Source organism: Talpa occidentalis, unplaced genomic scaffold, assembly GCF_014898055.3.
Source record: "Talpa occidentalis isolate TD23 unplaced genomic scaffold, MPIMG_talOcc4v2.1 talOcc4.3, whole genome shotgun sequence".
NCBI lineage: Eukaryota > Metazoa > Chordata > Mammalia > Eulipotyphla > Talpidae > Talpa > Talpa occidentalis.
In genome coordinates this window covers 11788829-11800449 of record NW_023603184.1, presented here as the reverse complement: position 1 = coordinate 11800449, position 11621 = coordinate 11788829, and positions in this window count along the sequence as shown.

The following is an 11621-nucleotide window of genomic DNA, read 5'->3' as shown; positions in this document are numbered from 1 at the left end:
TGCTTTCTTTTTTGGCCCATTTGCTTGTAGGATTGTTTCCCATCCTTTGACTTTGAGCCTATTTTTATCTTTTGTAGCTAAATGTGTTTCCTGGAGACAGCAAAAGGTTGGGTTTTGTTTCTTAATCCAGGCTGCAACTCTGTGTCTTTTTATTGAAGAGTTTAGTCCATTTACATTTAGAGTTAATATTGATATGTTAGCATCTGTATTTGCCATTATGTTTGTCTTTCCTTTGATTTTATTTATTTATTCTTTTAATAACTTTTTTTTTTTTTTTTTGGTCTTCTTTCGTTGTTATTCGTCCCTCTGAGGTTCTGGCTTTAGGATTCCTTGTAGTATTTTTTGGAGTGGGGGTTTAGTCGCAATGAAATTCCGGAGTTTCTCTTTGTCTGGGAAGGTCCATATTCTTTCTTCATGGAGGAAAGAGAGCTTTGCGGGATAGAGTATTCTTGGTTGGCATCTGTTTTCTTGGAGCCTGTTGACTATGTCCCTCCACTCTCTCCTTGCCCGTAGTGTTTCTTCAGAGAAGTCTGATGTCAGCCTGATTGGTTTTCCTTTGAATGTTATCTGTTTCTTCCCTCTTGTCAGCTTCATTATTTTTTCCTTGTCCTGGATTCTTGGGAGCTTTACTATTATGTGTCTTGCTGTGTTTTTCCTTTCGTCGTGGAAGTTTGGTGTTCTTCTTGCTTCTTGTATATCAATTTTCAGCTCCTTCTTCTCATTTGGGAAGTTCTCTTCAATTATATCCATGAATATTTTCTCTGTTCCTACATCTCTCTCCTCTCCTTCTGGAATTCCTATAACTCTTATATTTCCTTTCCTCATGGAGTCAGATAGTTCCCGAAGTCTTTCTTCATTCTTTTTCCTTCGTACTTCTCTTTCCTTTTCTGTTTTGGTTCTTTTTATTTCTGTGTCTTCAAGATTACTTACTCGTTCTTCCATTTCATCTATTCTGCTTTCATTGCTTTTCCCAGAGTTCTTTAGTTCCTCCATTAATTCTTTGATCTCCTGCATTTCTCTTACTTCCCTCTTTAGGGACTCAATTTCCTTCTTCTGATCTATCACTTTTTTAATCATGGCAATTTTAAATTCTCTTTCTGGAAGGCTCAGAAGTTCTTCCAAGTTGCTGTCGTTGCAATCTGGGGAGTGGTTTTCTTTTTGTGGTGTGCTTCTTTCCTGAGGAGTTTTTAGGTTGCGTGTGGTTCTTCTACTCCCTACTGTCTGTTTTCTAATTTGTCGTATGCGTTGGGACACTGTGTTGCTCGGACTGACTGACATCTTGGGTGAACTTCTCCGCTCCCCTCTGGCTCTTCCAGGAGCCATCTCTGTCTTCTGGGGGAGCTTTCTGCTGGTTTTAGGCAGTTTTTACTGAAGAAATGTCCCTGTTCTCAAATGGCGAAGCGGGATGCAGTCCCTGCGCCTCCGGTTTCAGGCACACTCTTCTGCGCACCCGGTCTGCCCCGGACGTGGGTGCCTGCTCCCTCTGTGGGCTCAGACTGCTGGTCGGAAGGGGCCTGGCGTGGAATAACTTCCCGGCTGGCCACTGGGTCCTCCAGAAACCTTCTGCCCTTTTCAAGCAGTCTTAAGAAATGTCCTGTTTTATAGGGTGTTAGTGACTTTTTTTTTCCTGGTCGCTAGGTGGCGCCAGAGATCTCTCCTATTGTCCTTGGGGGGCTGTTTTTCGCCTCCCCCCACCCCGTGGGACAGAGAACAGAGCGGGAATGGTAGGATACACCTCAACAGCTTTGGGGTGCTGTGTCTGCCTTGTGCCCCACCGTCGTGGAGAACCCACGCCCCGAATTTTCGTGCCCCGGGTCTCAGTTCAAAGCCCTCAGTTCCAGGACGCGGGCTGTAGCCCAGTTCAGTGGCGCGGGAATGGCGCCTTTTGCACTGCTCCCGTGCCTGGGCGCCTGGATCCTGCTCACTCAGGGAGGGACCTTCACCTCAGTGAGGACCTCCGTGCGTCTCCCCACAAGCCTAGGTCGTCTCCCCGCAAGCCTAGGTTGCAGGCGCGGGGACCTGGGCAGCCGCGATCCAGGTCTGCACTTGCTTTTCAAGCTCCCCGAGCGCGCCGCGTTTCCGCGCCAGCTTACCGGCAGCCCGGGCTGTGTGTGCGTCTCCCGGGGTCTTTGTTCTTCTCTAATGGCGCCCGGAGCCGTTCGCTCACCGCCGCGGCGGATCCTGCAGGGTTCGTCTCAGCTCCCGTTCACGGGGTGTGGTGGCTGCAATAGTTCCTTTCCACTCCCAGTCCCGCTTGCTGCGTCGTTTGTTCTTGTGGGCCGTTTTGGTTTGTTGTTTCCTCCTCTCTGCCGGTCGGAGAGTGCTGCCTCTGTGGGCGGGGGAGGGGAGCAGGGTTCTGCGCTTCCCTCCCTTCTGGTCCTCTTTTATGGCCACTTTCTTCTTCGGGCAGTTCGCTGGCGTCACCCGTTTATCTTCCGTGTCCCGGTTCTCACTGGGACCTGCCGCTTTTCCTCCCTATTAACTTTTTTTAATGGGAGATCTTACTCGCAGCGTCTCCTCGCCGCCATGTTGCTCCGCCCCTTCACATGTGTCTGTTTTGTATATCCACTGTTGGGCTGCGTAAAGGAGTAGTTGGAATCTGCTTATCTAGACAGACTGAAATACAGGGTTCAAACATTTTTTGCCTCTGTAAATCAAAGGGCGAGCGGTTTAGTTAGAAACATTATCTTCCTTGAGTAAACCAGGTGGGTATTTTAACTGCCCTTGAGGCATTAACATTAATAAATTAAACAGTGTAGCTCAATACTCACTAAAGGCTTAGCTGTAGGTTTACAACCAGGGGCCTTTTGGATTCTGAGGCCCTAGAATTATCTGTCTTAGCTACTTGTTCCCTGTCTTCTGAAGTCCTGGTTTGACAAGCGAGGTGTTTCATGTGAACTCACGGGAGCAGAGGGGTGATGGTGGGGACCTTGATTTGTCAGCTGGCATCTGCTATGGAGAGCCTGGGTTGTACTGACCCCTGATGGGAACCCACTGAGGTGCACCCTAGACATTGTGCTGGTACCTCAGAAGTCTGTGGTTGGCAACTGAGGGTATGTGGGACTAGCTCAGCCTCAGCTCTTGCTATACATTGGACACTTCCCTGAGGCCTGGCTGGGAATCTCACCTGCTATTCCCACCAACACTGCCTCCTTTATCCCAAAGCAACCGCTGCCTGCCAAATTCCCAGTCAGGCTCTTTGAAGCTCAGTGACTGGTGCTGGAGATACAAGAAATTCCTGGTCCCCTTCAGTCTCTTGAACATGAAGGCCTTTTCAGAAAAGCTAGTCCCTTCTTGCCCAAACCAGGCTGTGTTACCCAGTGTCCTTTCAGGAAGCTGCCCGTGGGATACTGAAGGCAGCCAGTGAAACAAATGTCCTCCTCAAATCCTACATCTTTCCTCCCAAACTCTAAAATGGCATGCTAGCACAAGCAGGAGAAAGGGGATTAGACTCAAACAGTGAGCATTTATCCAAGTCATCCAAGCAGAGATGTGATTCCACCACAGACTAAATTACTAGGCTGGACAAACATTTCATTTTTTTTTCTCCTGCCATCAACTGGGTGAAGGGGAACCGATGAATTGCAGAGGAATAAGAAGTCTGTTTCTGCACATCTGAGTACACTGTAAGTGAATATTGATCCTGTTACCGTGTGTGTTTTATGTTTCTTGAAATTTCTTTAGGATCGAGCATTTCCCGCCTTTTCTGCAGCTTTCAAGTTAGTCCTTTACTTATAGAGGTGCCCACGGGAGGCAGTGCTGACCAAAGTGGAGGGAATATGGGAGAAAAGCTTCTGGCTGCTTCGGAGTTGTGAGGTTGAGCCTGGGAAAACAAGTGTGGCAGGATGACCAAAGTTTCCAGCAAGCAGATTCTAGCAAAAAAATGAGTTTATTCTGTTAGAAAAATACCCTCCTCTGCCTTAACATGCTCAACCCAAATGTCTCATTTTACACTAAATGCCAACTAACTCTTCTCCAGGGATGAGGAGAAAAATCACTTTGAATTTAACCTTTTAAAGTAGGAGACAGTAAAGTTGTCCCACATTCAGTGGGAACAGAAGAGATTCTCCATCTCCCAGTGCAAACAGTGATCTTTTCCAGATCGTTGGGGGGCGGAGGGGAGAGAGAGGGGTGTGTGGGTATGTGTGTGTAGGTGCATTTAGTTCTAAAAGCAGCATTAAAAAAAATTAAAGTGTTTTGAGAATTAGCAATAGCATGGACCTAGCCAGGCACTGCAGGGTCATTAATAATCTGGAGACAACTGTAAAACTATGGGATAACCAGATTTCCCTTGGATGGCTATTAAATCCAGCGTGCAATCTTTAAGTATACAGGCAAGAGAAGGTACAGTTGTACAAGGAGAACTGGTGGGTGACGCTTGGCATTAGAAATACGCCTGTTGAAAGAGAGGGGCATCTATTAATTATTCTGTGCCAAGAACTTGTGCCTCATTTCATGCAACGTCATTTAATCCTGTTAACAGTCCTTTGAAGTAGAGTTTGATGTATGGATTCTATTGATGAGAAAACAGAGGCTTCAAGAGTTTCAGTGACCTGTCTGAGTCCCTAGCTGATGGGTGAGAAGGTTTGTGTTCAGCCTAGATCTAAGACCCGCACTCTTTCTGCTGCACCACGCTGCCTCCTCTTGGGAGAAGTGAGCAAACGTCCCCGAGGGAGCCAGCAGTTTCTCTTTGTTCTTCTTACAACAGATCATCTCATCCATAACTAATACATGGAAGATGTTTTCCTTCCTGGATGGTGAACAACATGTCTCTTCTGTTTATATCTTTTCTACGACACATGCTTGGCACATCATACGTGTTCAAGTTGGTGTTTTTTTTTTTTGTTGTTGGTTTGTTTGTTTTTTACTGATTGCAAGTAATCTTATGATATTATAAGATTAAGAAATTATGATATTACCTTCAGGAACCCCGAGGGTCCGTGAATGCAAATTTAGGGGATTATTCTTTGCAGATAAACAAGCTTGCCAATAGGTCTTTGATTCATTTGGAAAAATAATCCTTTTTTACTAGATAGTTACAGTTTGTGAGGTTCTGTGACATTCATATTAATGAAAAGCTCCTACATGATTAATAATGAGGTAAAAATGTCACTCTTCCCTGGAGTGATTGTGCTGAGAGTTTCCTGAATTTCCCACTTCGCCATTATTCTTTTTTTCCTTCTTCAGGTTCATTATAAACTTTGGTTCCTGGTGGTTGGATGTGGGTTTTGTGAAACCTGGAATATTAGAATGGTCCTGGAATCTGTGATTTGAACTTGAGAGTTACCCTTAAATGACCATCAGCTGAGACTTAGAAATGTCAAGGAGACTGATTAAGCCAGAGTGGAATAACAACGGCGAACAAGAGAGGGAACAGGGTGGGAGACAAACAGAATATATTGGATGGTAACGAAAAAGGCAGTTCATAAGGGCAACTTGGTTACTCAGTTACTATCGTTCTGACTGACTCAGTTACTATTGTTCTGACTGATGCCTGGTGTCCATCTGGAAATGGATCTCATGTCTCCTTTCCAGGTGACTTCTAAGCTGAAGACACAAAGGTTAAAGACTTAGGGAGGCCTGGGAAGCAGGGCATCTGTTTTAATAGGGGTGGATTTTACTTTGGCCTCAGCCATTTCACCCCAGGAACCACAAGGTGGCAATGTTGTACCATTCCTGGGGAGACCTTAACCCACAGCTCCACTCCAGGTAAATTCAATTGCTAAGCAATAAACTGGGAGAAGCAAGATGGTGTTGGTTTAACCAGCGAACATTGTACCTGCATTTGGTACCACTGATTGTGTTTTCCATGATAAAATATAGCATACTCCGGGAAAACAAATACATTTTCACCCCTTGTTGGAATAGTAGTGTAATTCAAGTAAATAACCAATAGACACAGTCTGAATCCCAGTCTTAGACGCTTGGTTTTCCCCCAAGATCAAATTAATTAGTTTTATTCCATCCAGTCAACACCTGCTTGAGAAGAACATTTAGTATCATAAAACAAACCACCCACCAAGAAAACAGAAAACTGCAGAAGGCCCACAAACCAAGCTCACAATGCCAAGCTCAGCTCCCCAAATACCTTACAATTTACCCTAGTGGGTTTTCTTGGAGGAAAAACTAGTTTTTAACACAAGATTCACCATCAAAAATTCTGTTCTGAATCATAAAATGTGCCTAAGTAAATGATGTTGTTGGGAATCTTTTTCCTCTTCACTAGGAGACATAATTTGAGGACATGTTTATGTCTCAGCAGATGCGAGGCCTCTGATTTTCCATTGTGTTTGGGGAAAAGAAACCAGAATGAAACTTGGCAGTGTGATGAAATGTGCAAGATTCAGAGTGTCCCAGTGTGGAATGGCCTTGACCAAGTACTGAACAGACCATCTTTTGGTGATTTTTTTTAAAAAACTTTTTCTTTTTTTTTTAAGATTTATTTATTTATGCATATAAGGGCTGGGGTAAAAAGGTCAGAGATGCAGGGGGTGGGGGTGGGGGGTGGAGGGTGGGGGGTGGGGGGGTGGGGTGGCGGTGAGAGGATTCACCGAGACAGAGTAGGGAGTAGGGAACAGAACAGGCAGACTGACTGAAATATACTGCTGAAAGGAGCAGCGAGTGAGACAGGAGAGGTCTGCTTCGCCATGTGGGTTTCTCTCTGGCCAGCTGGGGATGGAACTTGTGCTGCAGAGGCTGTGGACTGCTTCATAGTGTGGTGCTTAACCCCTTGCACCACTTGGGAGGCCCAGTCTTTTGGTGATTTTTAAGATGAGGTTACATGTGTTTGATCTGTTAAAAGCTCCAGTATAAATGAATTTCCTTTATAGAAGGACATTAAGGGGAAGAATACAGCTCTGAATGTTTCTCAAATCACCTGGAAGACTTGCTAGAAGCAGGGTGCTTGGTCTTACTCCCAGAAATTCTGAGTCAGTAGACCTGGGGTGGAGCCTCAGAACATTCTAACAAGCTTCCGAGTGATATAAAATTTTCAGTATAGCTATTATAATTTGAGAACTCATATTCAAGACCTATTTTTCCTTAAAGAATGGACAACAGGGTGATTCTCCTTTGGGTGCTGACATAGGTTGTTGAGAAATATTGAATCAATGGGTTGAACAGTTTGATTTAGGGTTGAAATACAGCCCCATAATTTAGGAGCTGGTTGAATGAAAATGGTGACAACCTCTTAGAACCTCAATTTGTCATCTAGAAAACAGGATTGTACTCAGATATCAGGATCTTGGCTCTGCTAATTGCCATGTGACCTTGTGCAATTCACTCAGTCACTGAGTTTGCTGTCTCATGGGTTAGAAAAAAAAAGAGGTTTAGAGGTTTTTATTTTAGAGTTGTTTTAGATGTAAAACATCTAGTGTTAAGGATTTGCTCTCTCTTCCCTCTTCCCTTTTGTTTTTTCTTTCTCAATTGATATATGCACTGGAAAGCACTTTGTAAAATATAAACCATTCTACAAATGCTAGTATTTTACAGAGTAGTTGTTTTAGGAAAAGTCTTCCTGGGCTTCTCTGATGGACTGATTTCATAGATCACCCTCGTTAGTTCAGATAAATTGGCTACTTTCTTTCTATAATCTCATATTTTTTTGAGACTGAAATCACTTGAAAAACCAAAAGTTTGCATAATGTAATTCAGGTTGCAGGAGGAAGCGCTGATAACTTTTGGAATCTTCTCCAGACTGTTGTTCAGTTCTATTTCCCTATTTCCATTTCTATTTAAAAAGTTATGAAAAAAGAATCAAAAACTTAATGATTAAATGAAGTTTGGCATAAAGAATGGGGGTCAACTGGTGAAAAGGTCTTTTTAGATCCCTTTTCAAGTACCAGGAGAAGCTAGTGCCCAAATAGACACCTTTATGTCTGTGTCTACTTCAATCCAACTTGTTTTAAAGTGAGAAAATAATTCATCATATAACTCTGGGCTTAAAGATGGTAAAGACCTAATTCTCTTCCTGCCAGTAACTTGTTGTATAACCTGGGGCTTGTTATTTTCCTCCACTGAACCTCAGTTTTCCCAACTACAAAATGAGGGGATTGCATGAATCAGGTTTCTAAAATACCAGTCTCTCTGGAGATGGGATTCATGGACCCTCTAGAACTCCAAATCTCATAATTGTGCCTCCTGATAAGAGAAGCTATTGCCTTTTTTTTTTTTTAAATCAGTTTGTTAGAGGGATCAAATGTGCTAAAAACTTTAACCTCAGCTGTTCTTGAAAATCATACTCCACTCTAGTTTTGTCTCTCTGTGCTGTCATATAACCATTTCAATGGGGGTTTCATTGAACAAGTAGGAGAGCTCAACTAGCTCTTTTGGTGTAGATACTGATTATGAGTCACGAAAGAAAATTAACCTTTTAAGCAAAGTGAAAGAATGGAAAATGGTCACAGAAAAAGAAGGGCAAAGCCATAGACAGTCTTCCTAGGTGATATGTAGCAGCAGCTTTGTAAACATACTTCTGCAGAAACAGGGCTTTTATCAGGATACTAATAATTGATCAGATTTAAAGTGATGGATACTCACTAAGTCAATATATGTAAGATTGATGGAGAAACTGGAATGCCAATGTGATTATTTATCCCAAGAAAGGATTCCTGCCTGTGTGTGGATGGCCTCCTTTCCAGGCATTGAGCTGAATTATAAACCAGTAGATTGCTGAGTAAGCAGTCAAGGCAAAAAGATGTAGGTGGTTTTGAGCGATATTCCTTTGGAGTCAGAGTGAGGTTCCTGTGCACCAACATCACTGATTATGTTTCAGAAAAGATGCCGGGAGAATTTTTGCTTCTTCCTGATCAATGCTAATTTATTTGGATTACTTGGCAGTGGGCCCATTTGCTTCCAAATTCTAGGGGACATGCATCACTTTGCCCCTAGGTACTACCTAAAACATTGAAATATTTTTGTTATTGGAAATTTTCTTAATGATTATCATGTGCACACCCAGTTAATAAGCTATTGCATGTGTTTTTCTATTAACAATGCCCTTTAGATTGTTGACCCACGTTGCAAGCAACTTGAGTGCTAACTTCATATAACACAACGATACACATCATTACTCTTGACTTTCTCTTAACTAATTTCATGAATGTGAGGCTTTTGTTCCAATACTTTTTCTCAGTTGTTCTAACTATAAGAGTCTGTAGATATAAACGTCTCTTATCTATTCACTCTGTCCCCTCTATTTCCCAGGAGGATACTGCTTATTTTTCTGCTAGTCTGTCAGATGAGCAGCTCTCATTCCAGTTTGGGGGTGATCATTTTTACCCTACGTGTCCTATATAGCCATATTGAGATCATTAGGATGCTCCCACAGACCCTGAGCAGGCATTTGCAAATTAAATCAGCAGTTGTCATTGAGTTCTAAATATTCTGCCTTCCAGGGAGACACAACACACACTGCACGTGTACCTCTTTGCAAGCCAGCCTGAGGTAGAAAAACATTCATTTATACAAAATAGTCTAGACATTCTCACTGTCCAAGATGTTCTCACCAATTCTCTCCTGGAATGCCTGTATTATCATTTGATTTATGAAAAATTATTTACCTAGAGCTTGTCAGGAACATAGACACTGCATAAAGTGAAATACTGAGTTAGAATTCATGCTGCCTCATCCTGGAGATGCTAGTGATGCAAAATCAGAGGCAGAAAATTTTAGTAACTCAATCCTGCAGAATAGGGTGTGAGCTGTAGTCAGATGCCTCAACTTCTTATTTCCATGCAATTGTCCATGATTTTATCTACGCTGAGCAGGAAACAGACATGAAACAGCAGAGGCTTGGTCATACCTCAACAAAGACCCTCACTTGTCTTTCACCTTGTTTTCCATCCTTGATAGTATTATAGACCAGCCCCAAATACTCAGAGCACTTCTTCCAGCTACTCACTTTGAATTCCCTATAAACCCCAGTGCCCTAAAAATAGGACTATATTTATTTAACTTTTTCTAAGACATAAATGATTACCAGTGGTGGCTTTTTTAATGTTATCTATCTTATATGGTATTTTCATTTTAATAGGAAAAAAAATTCCTCAATGAATACATATCTGGTTCTAGAATTTCAGAGCGTAGAAAATGGTAAGTCAAGTTTTGGTGGTAGTAGTGAGGTCTAGGGATGTTCTTCTTGGGTCTGAATTCTTTGTACTTGTTTCTAACTGTGCAATTGATACAAGTAACGTAATGCTTACTTCCACTCCTTTGAGATCAAACATGCATTAACTTGTGGAGGTTGTTTTATAGTAATTAAGTGATAAAACCTCTCTGAGGTTGGTGTGTGTATAGGAAGGCTTTTGTAGTTGATTAGCAGGGGAGAGAAGCTGAAGAGTTTAATCAGCCATTGAAATTGTTAGGTTCAAGTATTCATCAGTACTACATTTACTATTTTGTGTAGATGGAAGGAAGGAAGGAAGGTGGTAGGCACTCATCTACCTCCATGCAGTTATATACTTTTCAGTTTCATTACAGGTTGGAGATTTGTCCTTAAATTCCTCCTCCCACAGCAGGCTGTGCTGTGTTGACCTCATACAAGGACCTGGCTCAGCTGGGGAATGAGTGATGCTGAGGGAGAGGCTCAGATCAGAATTTCCTTCCAGGAAACATCTAGTTGGCTTTGTCCCTAGACAGTCTGCAGAATGGCCTCACTTAGCCATACAGTAATCACTGGTGTTCTCATAACAAGGCTGAGAGGAGAGGATGTATTCAAATAATCCATCCCTATGTTGGGAAACACACCCAAGGATAAAGTCTGTTGACAGGATTGTAGAGCTGCCATCTTTTTTTTTTTTTTAAAGATTTATTTATTTATACAAGCACTGGGTACAGTCATAAGCACGGGAGGGTGAGAGGATTCACCAGAGCCACAGCGGGGAACAGAACAGGCAGACTGGAGAAATACACTGCTGAGGGGAGCAGCAGGCGCAGCAGGAGAAGTCTGCGCGCCATGTGGGACCTTTGCTGGCTGGCCGGGGATTGAACCAGTGCTGCAGAGGCTGTGGGCAGCTTCGCAGCCTACTGCTCAACCGCTGCACCATGGGGGAAGCCCGAGCTGCCATCTTTGTATATAAAGATTAGCACCTTCCTCCTCCCTTCCTAACTCACTCCCTCATCAAATGTTTATTGTAACTCTTATTCTTTTTTAGGCCTGGTGTTGAGGGAAGAATTAAAATTGATGAAAAATGATTCTTGACCTCAGAGAACTTACAGTAAACTGGGAAAAGAGACCTCCATACAGTTTATGCAATGGCTATATCTGTCTACCCACAAGAAGGGTATCAGGGTTCCTTCTTCTCCACATCCTTGCCAACATCCTTGCTTTCAATGATAGCTGTCCTAACAGGTGTGTGTTGATAGCTCATTTTGGATTTGATTTGCATTTCCCTAGTGATTAATGCTGTTGTTCATCTTTCATATACCTGTTTATCATTTTAATGTCTTCTTTAGAGAAATGTCTATTGAGATCTTTTGCTCATTTTAAAATTGGGCTTTTTTTTTTTTGCTATTGAGTTGCAGGAGTTTCTTTTACTTTTTACATGTCATTTATACCTCAACAAAGTGGTTTTTAAAAAGTGGGAAGAGTCTAGAAAACTGGTATTTAGAATATTTTGGAA